Source organism: Elaeis guineensis, chromosome 16 (assembly GCF_000442705.2).
Source record: "Elaeis guineensis isolate ETL-2024a chromosome 16, EG11, whole genome shotgun sequence".
NCBI classification, from domain to species: domain Eukaryota; kingdom Viridiplantae; phylum Streptophyta; class Magnoliopsida; order Arecales; family Arecaceae; genus Elaeis; species Elaeis guineensis.
In genome coordinates, this window is record NC_026008.2 from 18,314,550 (window position 1) to 18,328,852 (window position 14,303).

Here is a 14,303-nt window from a genome sequence, read left to right on the forward strand (position 1 = left end):
AAGTGTATTAAAACTCTTCGATCTGATTGAGGAGGTGAATACCTTTCCAATGAGTTTCTGACGTATCTAGGGGAGAATGGGATTCTCTCTCAGTGGACTCCACCTGGAACACCACAGCATAATGGTGTGTCTGAAAGGAGGAATCGGACCCTATTAGACATGGTTCGATCCATGATGGGGTTTGCTGGTCTGTCGATCTCCCTCTGGGGATATGCACTCGAATCGGCTTGTTACCTTCTAAATAGAGTTCCGAGTAAGTCTGTAGCCAAAACGCCATATGAGATATGGATAGGACGTAAGCCAGTACTCTCGCACCTTAGGGTTTGGGGGTATTCGATTTATGTTAAACGTTTAATTACAGACAAGGTTGGACCTAGGTCTGACAAGTATAATTTTATAGGGTACCCAAAAGAGACCAAAGGGTATTATTTCTACCTTGCTGATGAGCAAAAGGTGTTTGTCAGCCTTAAGGTAATTTTTTTAGAAAAGGAGTTCTTTAGTGAAAAAACTGTTGCCTCTAAGGTCGAACTTGACGAAGTTCAACAGGTGGAAAAACCGACACATGTTACTGAACCTGAACCGGATTTGATTAGATCAGATCCGGAGCCCATTGATTATGCACCCTTAAGGCGGTCTGGTAGAGTACCACATCAACCGGACAGATACTATGGTTTCTTGGTCCGGGATGGTGATCCTGTCGAACTTGATGAAAACGATGAGGATCCGATCACCTACATGGATGCAATGCAGAGATCTGACTCTGAGAAATGGCTAGAGGCCATGAAATTCAAAATGGAGTCCATGAAGGTCAACGATGTGTGGACATTGGTTGACCCACCCGAAGGAGTAAAACTCATAGGGTGTAAGTGGGTCTTCAAAAGGAAGAGGGGCGCAGACGGAAAGGTGGAGACCTATAAAGCCCGTCTGGTTGCCAAGGGATATCGTCAACGTTATGGTATAGACTATGATGAGATGTTTTCTCCTGTGGCAATGCTCAAATCCATTCGGATTATACTTACGATAGCTGCCCATCTGGACTATGAAATCTGGCAGATGGATGTGAAGACAGCTTTCCTAAACAGAGAGCTGGACGAAGAGGTGTATATGATACAACCTGAAGGGTTCACATCCATAGATGAGTCTAAGGTGTGCAAGCTACAGAGGTCCATTTATGGACTTAAGCAGGCATCTCAGAGTTGGAACATACATTTTGATAGGACGATCAAAATGTATGGCTTCGTTAAGAACAGAGAAGAGCCCTGCATTTATAAGTGGGCTAATGGTCCAGTAGTAGTATTTCTTGTATTGTATGTGGATGACATTCTCTTAATCGGAAATGATGTCCCTGCATTACAGGGAATAAAGATTTGGCTATCATCACAGTTCTCCATGAAGGATCTGGGAGAAGCTTCCTACATCCTAGGGATGAGGATCTATAGGGATAGATCCAAAAGGTTGCTTGGCTTATCCCAGTCCACGTACATTGATACTATGCTGAAAAGGTTCAGCATGGAAAATTCCAAGAAAGGCTATCTACCGATAGGCCATGGAAATTCTCTCTCGAAGAGGGATTGTCTGACAACACCTCAAGAGAGAGAGCGTATGGGTAGGATTTCATATGCTTCGACAGTGGGATCTATCATGTATGCCATGACATGTACACGACCAGATGTGGCATACTCACTAGGGGTAGTGAGTAGATACCAATCTGATCCAGGAGAGAATCACTGGAAGGTTGTTAAAACCATCCTGAAGTATTTAAGAAATACTAAGGACCAGTGGCTTATATATGGTGAATCGGACTTGAGACTTATAGGGTTTACAGACTCTAGTTTTCAGTCCGATCGCGATGATAGCAAGAGTGTGTCAGGATTTATTTTTACCCTTAATGGTGGGACTGTCTGCTGGAAGAGTTCCAAGCAGCACACTGTGGCTGATTCAGTATGCTAGGCGGAGTATATTGCTGCATCAGATGCTGCCAAAGAAGCGATGTGGCTGAGAAAATTCATCACCGAGCTCAGAGTAGCACCCTCCCTTGTTGGTCCAGTTCTGCTCTACTGTGACAGCTCTGGAGCCATTGCTCAGGCGAAGGAACCAAAGGCACACCAGTGGACGAAGCATATTCTGCGTCGCTACCATCTCATCTGGGAGATCGTGGATCGAGGTGACATCGACCTTCAGAAGATCGATGGGAAGGAGAACCTGGCCGACCCATTCACTAAAGCCATTGCGGTGAAGGAGTTCAACGACTACAAGTCGAAGATGGGTATTAGATACTGCACCGATAGGCTTTAGGCCAAGTGGGAGATTGTTGGGAATAGTATCCCAAAGCCAATCATCAGCCTGTTGACGGTTGTGCTCCTTTTGTATTAGTACATGAATTATAAATAAATAAAAGTTATTTTGGTATTTTTTCATCACAAATGTTTCATCTTCTAATGAACTCCTGTGTTGTGGTGAAGTCCTTAGGACTATTCAGACTCGACAAAGTAGGATTTGTCGCTTAGTCCTTAAACATGTTCGCAACCAAATGATACGTTGTTACCAAGGAGGACAATATTTATCGAGCATAGGTCGTTGTGTGCCAAATGGGTTGGTTGTCCTCATAACCAAAGAGTGTGGAGACACTCCTATGGCATACAGGTGAGATGTAATGGTACATCTGCACTGAACGTGACCAACTCCGGAGCTATTTCTACTGTCAAGATTTGCTCCGATGGGATATGGGTATAAATGTCCCTCCGACCTGAGACCGCCACGGTGACTTGCAAGCAACTCACTGCACTTAGGCACTGGACTACCTAAATTTCTAATTCAATGACAGAAGGATGCTGGGTGTAGTCAAGTACTTGACTTGTCGGTGCGTGTGTCAAGATGGGATTGACCACTCCAGTTTAGGAGCTGTGTACAGTCGTGTTTCAATTTAGCAAAACTTTGGCCAGGATAGTCCTAGTGAGGAGTCACAGGACTAATTGAGCTGAGCACGATTCGGATGATATATCAGGGTTGACAGTTTAACCCTGAGTCATCCTAAACACAGGGGTCAAAAGGGATGAATTATACGGTAACCATATTCATGTAGGTTCTGAATGTTGTGATTGTGATTATTCGACCTATCCGGTCATCGGGTACCATTGCTAGATGGTCACTTCGATTAGTACAGGAATTGGTTCCTATGCTACCGGCTTAGGTTCGAACCTGCGGGGTCACACACATTAGTGGTTCCTTTCTGATCAGATGGTGATTATGAGTCTTATGTGTCTGGGACTCTATGATTGAGAATTAAGATTCTCTGATCATGAGTTCCATACATTTTGGATACTGGGGTCAAAATTTTGAATTTTAAATTTTGAATTTCAAATTTGAACTCTTTGATCAGGGTTTTATATCGATGGTCTCTGATGTCTGATTGCCCATCGGATTTGGACTCAATATTTATGAGAGGTTTAATTAGTAATTTAATTGCTAATTAACTCAATTTGATTGAGTAATTATTTTTGGATCAAGTCCAATTGAATTGGATTCAGTTTGGATTGATCCGATTAGGTTAAAGTTGACCTAATCGCTAAGGTGGTTTAGTCCCTGATTTGATCAGGAGTTAGGTTTAGTTAATTCTTGATTTGATTAGGATTTTATTGAGCCTAATTAAGCCTAATTATATTGGGTTTAATCTGGTCTAATTGTGCTTAACCTATTTTAAACTAGGTTGGCTCAATTTGAATCAAACCACCTTGTTTTAAATTTTCTACGACACCCAACTTCCTTGCACCCATTTGAATTCACGAGAAGAAACTTCTCATGAAATTTTTCTCACACAAAACCCATCCCCACGCCCTCATTTGTGCACCATATGGATGGATAAAATAATTAGTTAGTCATTCAAATTCAAAGCATGTTTGAATTTGAATGGATAACTTATCACTTGCCCCTTCATCCTTATCCATTTTGTACGCCACATTACTTACACGAGAAAAGGTTTCTCATGAAACATTTTCTACACACAAAGAGCCACACCCCTTCTCTTCTCACACCCAAAAGGATAGGGATAAGTTGGTTTTCGTTTGAATTCAAATTTGATTTGAATTCAAATGTGCAACCACTTATCTTTATCCTCTCACACGGATAAGACACGTTCGATGTTGTTTTAAAAAGAGGAGAAAGGTGGGACATGCATAGAAATTTTAGGAGAGAAACTTTGGGATGTGAGGAAGGCTTGTGTGTGAGGTGAAGGTCCAAAACCTTCTGAGAGAAAAAGAAAGAAAAGAGAGAAAATTAGGTGCAGGGTTTTTGGTGTGTACCCTAGGGTTTCTACCTAGGGTTCGGAAAGTGAGATTGGTGTGCCACGAGTGTCGTGAGTCCACCAAATTTCAGGGAGAGATCCATCAGCCTCTCAAAAAATTGTGCAGATGATCTGGAGCATCCGAGAAGTCGGCACACATCGATCGAAGGAGTTCGATCAACATCTGCCATCAAAAGGGTGAAATCACGAACTAGCATTCGTGAGGAGCTGATCAGAAGGGAGCTTCGTGTGGATGATCCGCAGAGGTCAGATATTTATGTGGCTGTGACATGACGATCAGAGCCCTCCGACAGTGATCAGATTGCGGTGATCGACTATCCGTAAAAGATGATGTGTTCTGAACATAGTACTGTAAAAGGTTTACTGATTCAAATTTGAATTTCAAATTTAAATGTATGCTGTTGTATCATATTTAGATCCTAGTATAGGGTTAATTAGTATTAATTAATGAGATTAATTAATAATTCTGCTGTAAAATAGTAATTTTGAAAAAATACTGCCTTCAGTTCTCATATCTGCAAGTCGTTGTAGGGGCTGCAGAACATTAGAGTGCTGAAGAAGGGTGACTTCGAGCTCTACGGCACTGGAGGAGAGTCAATCCAAGCAGAGGCTGTAGGGACATATATGTTAAAGTTACCTTCTGAAAAGATCTTAGAGCTAGAAAACTGTTATTATATGCCTAAGATCATTAGAAATATTATTTCTGTATCGTTACTATTGCAACGAGGTTATGAAATAAATGGAAAGAGCAATAGTTGCTCAATTTCTTTTTCTAATGAAATTATCTATCATGGCGTTATTAATAATGGTCTTCTAATTCTATCTAATGACAATGTTTTCCATATTAATGAAAGTAAAAAGCGAAAGAGAGAAGAGTTGAATAATACTTTACTTTGGCATTGTTGACTTGGTCATATAAGTGAGACAAGGATTAACAAGTTATACAAAGAAGAGTTCTTTGTTCCTTATGATTATGAATCATTAGGTACTTGTGAATCTTGTCTTATGAAAAAAATGACTAAGACTCCATTTAGTGGACATGGAGAAAGGACAAGTGAGTTATTAGGACTTGTACGTACTGATGTATGTAGTCCTATGACAACAGAAGCCAGAGGAGGATACTCTTATTTTATAACATTCACTGATGATTTATCTAGGTTTGGATATGTGTATCTTATGAAACACAAGTCCGAAGCCTTTGATAAATTTAAAGAGTATCAAAGTATGATCGAGAAACAAACTGGAAAAAGTATTAAAATCCTTCAATCTGATCGAGGAGGAGAATACTTATCCAATAAATTTTTAGATCATCTTAAAGAAAATAGAATTCTCTCAAAATGGATCCCTCCCTATACACCACAGCTAAATGGTGTAGCAGAAAGGAGGAATCGCACTTTATTAGATATGGTGCGGTCCATGATGTGCCTTACAGATTTGCCAATTTCTTTCTGGGGATATGCCCTAGAAACTGCCGTCTATATCTTGAATAGAGTACCTTCAAAATCTGTACCAAGCACTCCATATGAGATATGGAGAGGAAAAAAGCCTAATCTTAAGTATCTTAAGATATGGGGCTGTCCAGCTTATGTTAAAAGAAATTTTGGACATAAGTTGAGTGCTATGACAGATAAATGCTTGTTTGTAGGTTATCCTAAAGAGAGTATAGGATATCTCTTTTACCATCCTACTGAACATAAGGTGTTTGTCAGTAAATATGCCACTTTTATGGAAAAAGAGTTTATCCTAGAAAGAGGCAGTGGGAAGAAAATTGAACTTGGAGAAGTTCAAGACCTACAAATGCAAGCACAAGATGATCCTCAACCAAAAATATCCATTAATGAAGTACAAATACAAAGTACACCTCCTCTTCGAAGGTCGGATAGGGTGCGGAATGCACCTATGAGGTATGGGTTCGTTATTGAGAATAATGAAGCCCACATCATTGAGAATGATGAACCTTTGACCTATACGGAAGCCATCATGAGAAGAGACTCAAACAAATGGCTAGAGGCTATGAAATCTGAAATAGACTCCATGTATTCCAACCAAGTGTGGACTTTGGTTGATGCACCAGAGGGTGTGACCCCTATTGGATGCAAATGGGTCTATAAGAAAAAGATTGGAGTGGATGGCCAAGTTGAAACCTATAAAGCTAGATTAGTAGCCAAAGGTTTCAGGCAAAAATAGGGTATTGATTGTGATGAAACATTTTTACCTGTTGCCGTGCTTAAATCTATATGGATTATGCTTGCAATAGCAGCATACCATGATTATGAGATTTGGCAAATGGATGTGAAGACCGCCTTCCTTAATGGTTATCTTGAGGAAGAGGTTTACATGTCTCAGCCAGAAGGGTTTGTCTCAAAAGGGAGAGAAAATCAGGTATGCAAGCTTAAGAAATCTATTTATGGATTAAAATAGGTCTCGAAGAGTTGGAACATCTGATTTGATGTTACAGTCAAAGAGTTTGGCTTTATCAAAAATGTGGATGAACCTTGTGTATACAAGAAGACTAGTGGGAGTGCCATTATCTTCTTAGTTTTATATGTGGATGACATACTTCTTATTGGGAATGATATCCCAATGTTACAATCGGTCAAGACATGGCTATCAAGTAAGTTTTCCATGAAGGATTTGGATGAAGTATCCTATATACTAGGTATAAAGATCTATAGGGATAGATCTAAGAGGATGTTAGGCTTGTCCCAATCCAAGTACATAGACTTAGTGCTAAAGAGGTTTAGCATGGATGGAAGTAAAAGAGGTTATTTACCCATGAGTCAAGGCATACATCTCTCTAAAAGGATGTCTCCTAAAACACCGGAAGAGAGAAATAGAATGAGTTCTATTCCCTATGCTTCGGCAGTAGGGTCGATCATGTATGCTATGCTATGTACTAGGCCTGATGTTGCCTATGCCTTAGGCATAGTTAGTAGATTTCAGGCTGATCCAAGAGAAGATCATTGGAAAGCAGTGAAAAATATTCTTAAGTACCTAAGAAGGACTATAGATATTTTTTTAGTATATGGAGGATCTGATTTAAAATTAGAAAGTTATTCTGACTCTAGTTTCCAATCAGACCCTAATGATAGTAAGTCCACTTCAGGGTATGTCTTTACTCTTAATGTTGGAGCTGTTAGTTGGAAAAGTTTCAAGCAGCAGACTATAGCTGACTCAACCACTGAGGCAGAATATATAGCTGCAAGTGAAGCCGCCAAGGAAGCTGTCTGGATGAAGAAGTTCATCACTGAGTTGGGTGTCGTTCCTGAGATTAAGAATCCAGTACCACTTTACTGTGATAATACTGGAGCAGTTGCTCAAGCAAAGGAACCAAGGTCTCATCATAAATCCAAGCACATTCTAAGATGCTTCCATCTATTTCGTGAAATAATCGAAAGACAAGATGTTGTCATTGAACGAGTAGAAACAAAGAATAACATAGCAGACCCATTTACTAAGGCTCTACCACAGCAGCAGTTCGATCGCCATCTCAATTGTATGGGGATAAAATATAAGGGCGATTGGCTTTAATGCAAGTGGGAGATTGAAAGGAATATGCCCTACAAGCCAATCGAAATTTGTATTTTGATGGGTTTTCCTTGTAATCTTTCAGACTTATGTATTGACTCTTTAAATAATAAAAGGCATTTTCATCACATGTTGCATCTTACTTTAGTAATGATTATGATGAACTCCTTAAATCAGAAAAATAGATTTAGGGTTATGATGAGATCATACCTATGAGACCTAAAATCCTAAAAATCCTGATTTAGAATATTTCTAGTCATAGGAGCATTGAGTAGGAGATCAATGTTCCGGATAGATTAGCACTTTCTATGTATTTTCGATGGAGAGGGTGGCAGATCTCATATGCCACTTGTGTGAGACACTAATACAAGGAAGTGGGTGCTCATTAGAGAATGAGTTCACTGAATTGATCCGACTTAAGAAACATCTTATGGAATTTACTTACCTGTCAAGAGATGTTTTCTTATAGTGGGAGTTGTGCATGCAATCCTTTGACCTGAGACTACCATAGAACCTTATATACATGAATTCATATTTTTTGGTTCATACTCATTCATGACTTAGTCATGTACGGGGAGTTTTAGATATGGTAGAATGTGTATGGAGGTTGTGAGTAGGTCAACATGGAATCGATCACTCTTGGTAAGAGAAAATCGCATCCTACTTGTTCTGATCGATTGATGATTCAGGAAGCCATTGATCAAAGTAAAATAAAAATTAGAAAGAGTTTTTGATATTTTATTAATTGAATCATCATATAAGATTGAGAGAAATATGAGTATGATATTGGATTTGACATCATTCCATATCCAGAGTCATATTCAGGGTGCAGGGAGATCGCAGGATCAAATTGCACAATAACTTTCCACTGAAGGGTATTTTTGGTATTTTTATAAAAAATTTCATATCTTCCAGGTAGACATGATACATTGCTAGACATCAATCTTGTCTTATGGGTTTGATCGAATTAAAGAGTTTAATTCAATCACCAATTAGAAAGAGTTCTAATTGCTGAAATCGGGTTAGCTCGATTGGATCTAGATCGATTAGATTAAATTCTAATCAAATCAAATCGACTTGAACTCGGACCTATTGCTGGCTAGATATGGAACCCAATGGATCACACACAAAGGGTATTTATCAGGGGTCTAATTGGATTAGATCATGTTTGCAAAATTGACATGCTAGCACATATTGCAAAAAACTAGCTCTTTGTTTCGAATCGGGTTTAAAATTGATTCCAGATTGGGCTAATTAAAGCCAAATTAATTCAAATTAATTTTGTATTTGAGTTGGCTTAGCCCTTTGCTACATGTACCAAAATTTTGGAGCCAGAAAACCAATTCTCCACGAGTCAAGAATTTTTCTTGTGCGTGGATGTAGTTTTGTGTGCAGAAACAGTTTTCACATCCCATGAGATGGGATGCCTCATCCTCGAGCTTATCCTATGTTCCATGATGAAATAAATTTTTGGATGATTCTCAACTTTATTTTGAGTGTTAGGAATTTTTTTAAGTTAAAATTCCTTCTGGTTTAATCATGGAAATTCGTTGAAGTTGGAAATCCTGTCAGCCTGATCCATGCGCCTGACCAAGAGTCCAACTTGTGAAGGACTCTAACCCATTTGTCACGCCACTTTTTAATCTGAATTTTTTTTCCATGATATTCTCATGTTAGAGCCTTAATTTTTGGCCATTGGATGGACAAAATTATGTTGATGGATGGTGGAAAAAAATTATTCCATGCGAAGCTGTGCGACTCATTGGAGAATCATCGAGAAAAATATTTCGAAGAGTCCTTCTGCATGAAGCGTCTCTTGGATTTTTTCCCGATGATTGCCATGTGTCAAAAACTTTTAGATAGGCATGAGAATTTATCAGGAGGTCTGAGATTTTTTGATGGATGCGAGATGGCGTGTGGAAGGGGCACGAAAAATTCCCGAAGGCAACCCATCGCTAAGTATTTAAAGGGGGGTGCACCGAGGGATTGGATTCATTCAGATTTCCAATTCCTCCTTTCTTTCTAACATTCTCTCCCTATTGTCCAATTAGTCTCTTCCTTCTCTTGTTAGGATAAGTCCAAAAATAGAAAGGACAACTCTGATTTTAGGACAAGAGTCTAGGAAGAGAATTAAGGAAGACAAGGAGAGAAGAAAGGTAGGGATAGGAAGGCTAGGAGAAGAGGAAGAGCGTCTTGAGGTCCTGATGTTCAAGAAAATTCTCAGAGTGAGAATTTTGGAGGAGGAATCATCTCAAAGTGTTAGTGTCCTAATCATAGCCCTGTGTGGATCACCATTGGAGGGCGAACACTTGGGCGCCTGGTGGAGGTTCTGTCAAAATTTGGATTAAGCGCTGCAGGTATTCTTCTATAACTTAAATTTAATCTTGAATTTATGTTATATATGATTGTTAATCATCAAGGAGATACTGGTTTAAGGGTTTAATATTTAGAATATTTTTATTAAAATTTTAAAATCTATTATGTTTCCACTGTGCATGCCCACTCTGAAACCCTACATTATCCTTCTTATATAGCTACCCTTTATCCAAACAAGCCTAAAAGCAAGAGAAAGAAGCAAACAGTTGCTTCGTAAGGTACTTATATGATAACTCCTTATAATTTTTCTATTTGTGATACTACTACCTGGGTATTGGATACCGAAAGTTCTATTAATTTATGTAATTCGTTGCAAGGACTACAGGTAAGTAGAAAATTTTGAGAGGACAAGCGGCTCCTTAATATTGGAGATGAAAGTCTTGTTCCAGTTTTGGCCTTAGAAACTTTACAGCTTATCTTCGAGTCCAGTAGTATCATGTTAGATGATTGTCATTATTGTTCTTCTTTTATGATGAATTAATCTCTGTAGGCCTTTTGGCCAAATTTGATTATAAGTTTATAATAATGGATGATTTTTGTGATATCATTATAAATGATACTATAATTATGCATGAACAATTAAAATATGACATATACATAATATGATGGCCTGTTAGTGTAATGTACATAGCCAGTAAATACCTTAAGTTAGATAATGTCAGTGAATCCTACCTTTTGCATTGTAGGCTTGGTCATGTGAATAAAAATAAGATTGACAGGTTGATCAAGGAATGTATCCTTGAGATACATGATTGTGAATCATTACCAACCTGCGAATCTTATCTACTTGGTAAGATGATTAAGTCACCTTTTAAGGGAAAAGGTGAAAGAGCCAGCGATGTCCAAAGTCTAATACATACTGATGTATGCAAACTTATAAACATAAGTACTAGAGGTAGATACTTCTACTTCATTATATTTACAAACGACCTATTGAGGTATGGGTATGTCTATCTTATAAAGCATAAATCAGAATTATTTGAAATGTTCAAATGATTCTATGCTGAAGTAGAGAAACAGACTAGAAAAAGTATTAAGATCCTTCAATCAGATCAAGGTGGTGAATACCTCATTAGTGAGTTTCTAAAATATCTAGAAGAGAATGAGATTCTCTCATAATGGACCCCTCTTGGAATACCATAATATAATGGGGTGTCAGAGAGGAGGAATCAAACTTTATTAGACATAGTTCGATCAATGATGGGCTTTGTGTTGGGTTCTAGTCATGCAGTAGAAAGTAATTTTTAAAATTTTTTAAAACACTCAAATCAATAGCTTTATCAAATAAAACTATCGAGCCGAACCCAAAACCCTAGAATCACCTTACCGAACACGATCAAAGCAAATTCAAGCATGCAAAGAGATAGAATATTATACTTTAATCAAAATAAAAAGGTGGTATGTTGGTGTTCTCCATAAGACCCCAAGGTAGAAGTCCTCCAATGATGATCCACATGAAAGTTGGCCAAGGTCCTGCCCAACTGGTGCGCAGCCGCAGCCTTGTCTTCTCAAGAATACTGATGGCTTCAAACTTATGTCACGATCGCACCAATGCCTAGATGCTTTTGATCTTACCACTAAAATGATACTAAGAAGATACTCTTTAGACATCACATAACCTAAGATTTAATTTTTAGCTCCAACATATAGAAAAATCAAATCCTAGGATACTCCAGCAACACTTGCTGAAAATCTTACCACCCTTGTAGCAACTTTCGCCACCCAAATTCACTTCTTTTTTTTCTCAAAATTTTTTCATTTTTTTTTAATGATTTCTACATCCCTTCTCTCTAGCTCACCCAAAAATCTCAATCAAAAGCCATCTGAGCCATCCCCAATAAATAGGGGACTAGGGGATGTTACATGGGATGAAGGGGCATCAAATAAATTCATTGAGTAAATTTTTAGTAATTTAGATACCTAAAGCAAAAAGACTCTTCTTTCTCTACATGTCATAAAAAATTCATAAATTTTTGGCATCAATACATAGGATTTCTTATTTATCTTCTAAGGCAACATGTTTAATAAAAAGCCTTCTTTAAAAAGGACTCTTTATTTCTCACGCTGATTTGAGGTGGGCGGCAATTATATTTTTGAATGGCTTTTGATGAATATGGAGGAATCCTTCTCCACTTAAAACTAGTCCAAGTTGGATAAGGATCCAATCCAAATTGACCCAATCTCATTAGGTCAAAGCCAACTGGTCTAGGTTAGCTCAAATACTTGAACCAAACCAATTTGGAAACTTGGGGTAATACAATATGCGAGCATATCAAATTAACCCATAGAATTTATATTAAACTCTAATTAAATTAGACCAAAGCTAAATTTCAAAGTGTGTGACCCATTGGGTTTCAAATCTAGCCAGCAGTGGATCCGAACTTTCAACGTAACCCTAATCCGATGAGATTAGGTCACCCGAAGAGTCCCAATCAACTTGGACTCTTCCAAATTGATTTTAAAATCAAATTCTTTCTATTTCTATCAAGACCACAAGTCAAGATTGACGTCAGCAACATATCATGACTTCTCAAAAGATTTAAAATTTTGGTAAAAAATTATCAAAATACCTTTCAGTGGTAAATTCCTGTGTAATTCAATCCTTCAGTCAAACAACATCCCAGATGAGCTGTGGGTATGAAAATATATCAAACTCAATCATTTATTTTTATGTATATCAATCTGAAGGCAATGATTCAGTTGATGATATATTAAAAATCTTTTTCTAATTATCATCCTGCTTTGGTCAAAGACTTCTAGAATCACCATCCTATGAGATCACATAGGATGTTCGCTCTCCTTATTAGGAGTGACTAATCCCTTATTGATCACTCACAATCTTTATACATACTTCACCATATCTAGAACACCCCACACAAGGATCAGAGAATCAAGTTAGGTAGTGAACCAAAATATGGATCCATGTACATAAGGTACCATAGTGACCTTAAGTCAAAGGATCACTTACACAACTCTCATTAGAGAATTATCAGTTAACATGCAAATAAGACTTCATCTGATTATTCTCTTACAGATCAATTCAGTGAACTCATTCTCTAATGAGCATCCATATCTTTGTATTAATGTCACCACATAAGTAGTTGTGAGATCAACCACCCTTATTTCTGAGTATATATAGGACATGCCAGTCTTACTGATATCATTGATCTCTGACTCAATATATCAATGACTAGGAATATTTTAGATCCAGACTATCAAAGATTTTGGTCTCACTAGCATGATCTCATCACGATCCTAAAACCATTGCCTAAACCTATGGGTTTCATTATAATCTTAAAATTAATAAGATGCAGCATATAATGAATCAAAAATATCAATTTTATTAATAATATTAATGTCATTTACATGAGGTTGGAAAATAAATTACAATAAACACCCTATCGCATCCCATATGCGATTGCTTGTAGGACATAATTCTTTCAATCTCCCACTTGCACTAAAGCCAATCGCCCCTATACTTGATACCCATGCTATCAAGGTGGTGGTCAAACTACTGCATTGACAAGGCCTTAGTGAATGGATCTGTTATATTGTTCTTAGTGTCAACTCACTCCACGATCATATTGCATCTTTCAACTATCTCCCGAACAAGGTAAAACTGTCTTAGGATGTGCTTAGATTTATGATAAGACCTTGGTTCATTGGTTTGAGCAACTGCCCCAGCATTATCACAATAAAAAGGCACTGGTTGTTCAATCCCTGGAACTACACCCAACTCTGTGATGAATTTCTTCATCCAGATGGCCTCTTTAGTAGCCTCACTTGCAGTAATATACTCAGCCTCAGTGATCGAGTCAGCAATAGTTTGTTGTTTGAAACTTTTCCAACTTACTGCATCACCATACAAGGTGAACACATATCCAGATATCGATTTGCTATCATCTGGAGCAGATTAAAAACTAAAATCAGTATAACCTTTTAGTTTTAAATCAGATTCACCATATATTAAAATAATATCTCTAGTTCTTCTCAAGTACTTGAGTATGTTTTTCACAGCTTTCCAATGATCCTCCCTAGGATCAGTCTGAAATCTGCAATGCCCAAGGCATAAGCCACATCAAGCCTGGTACATAATATA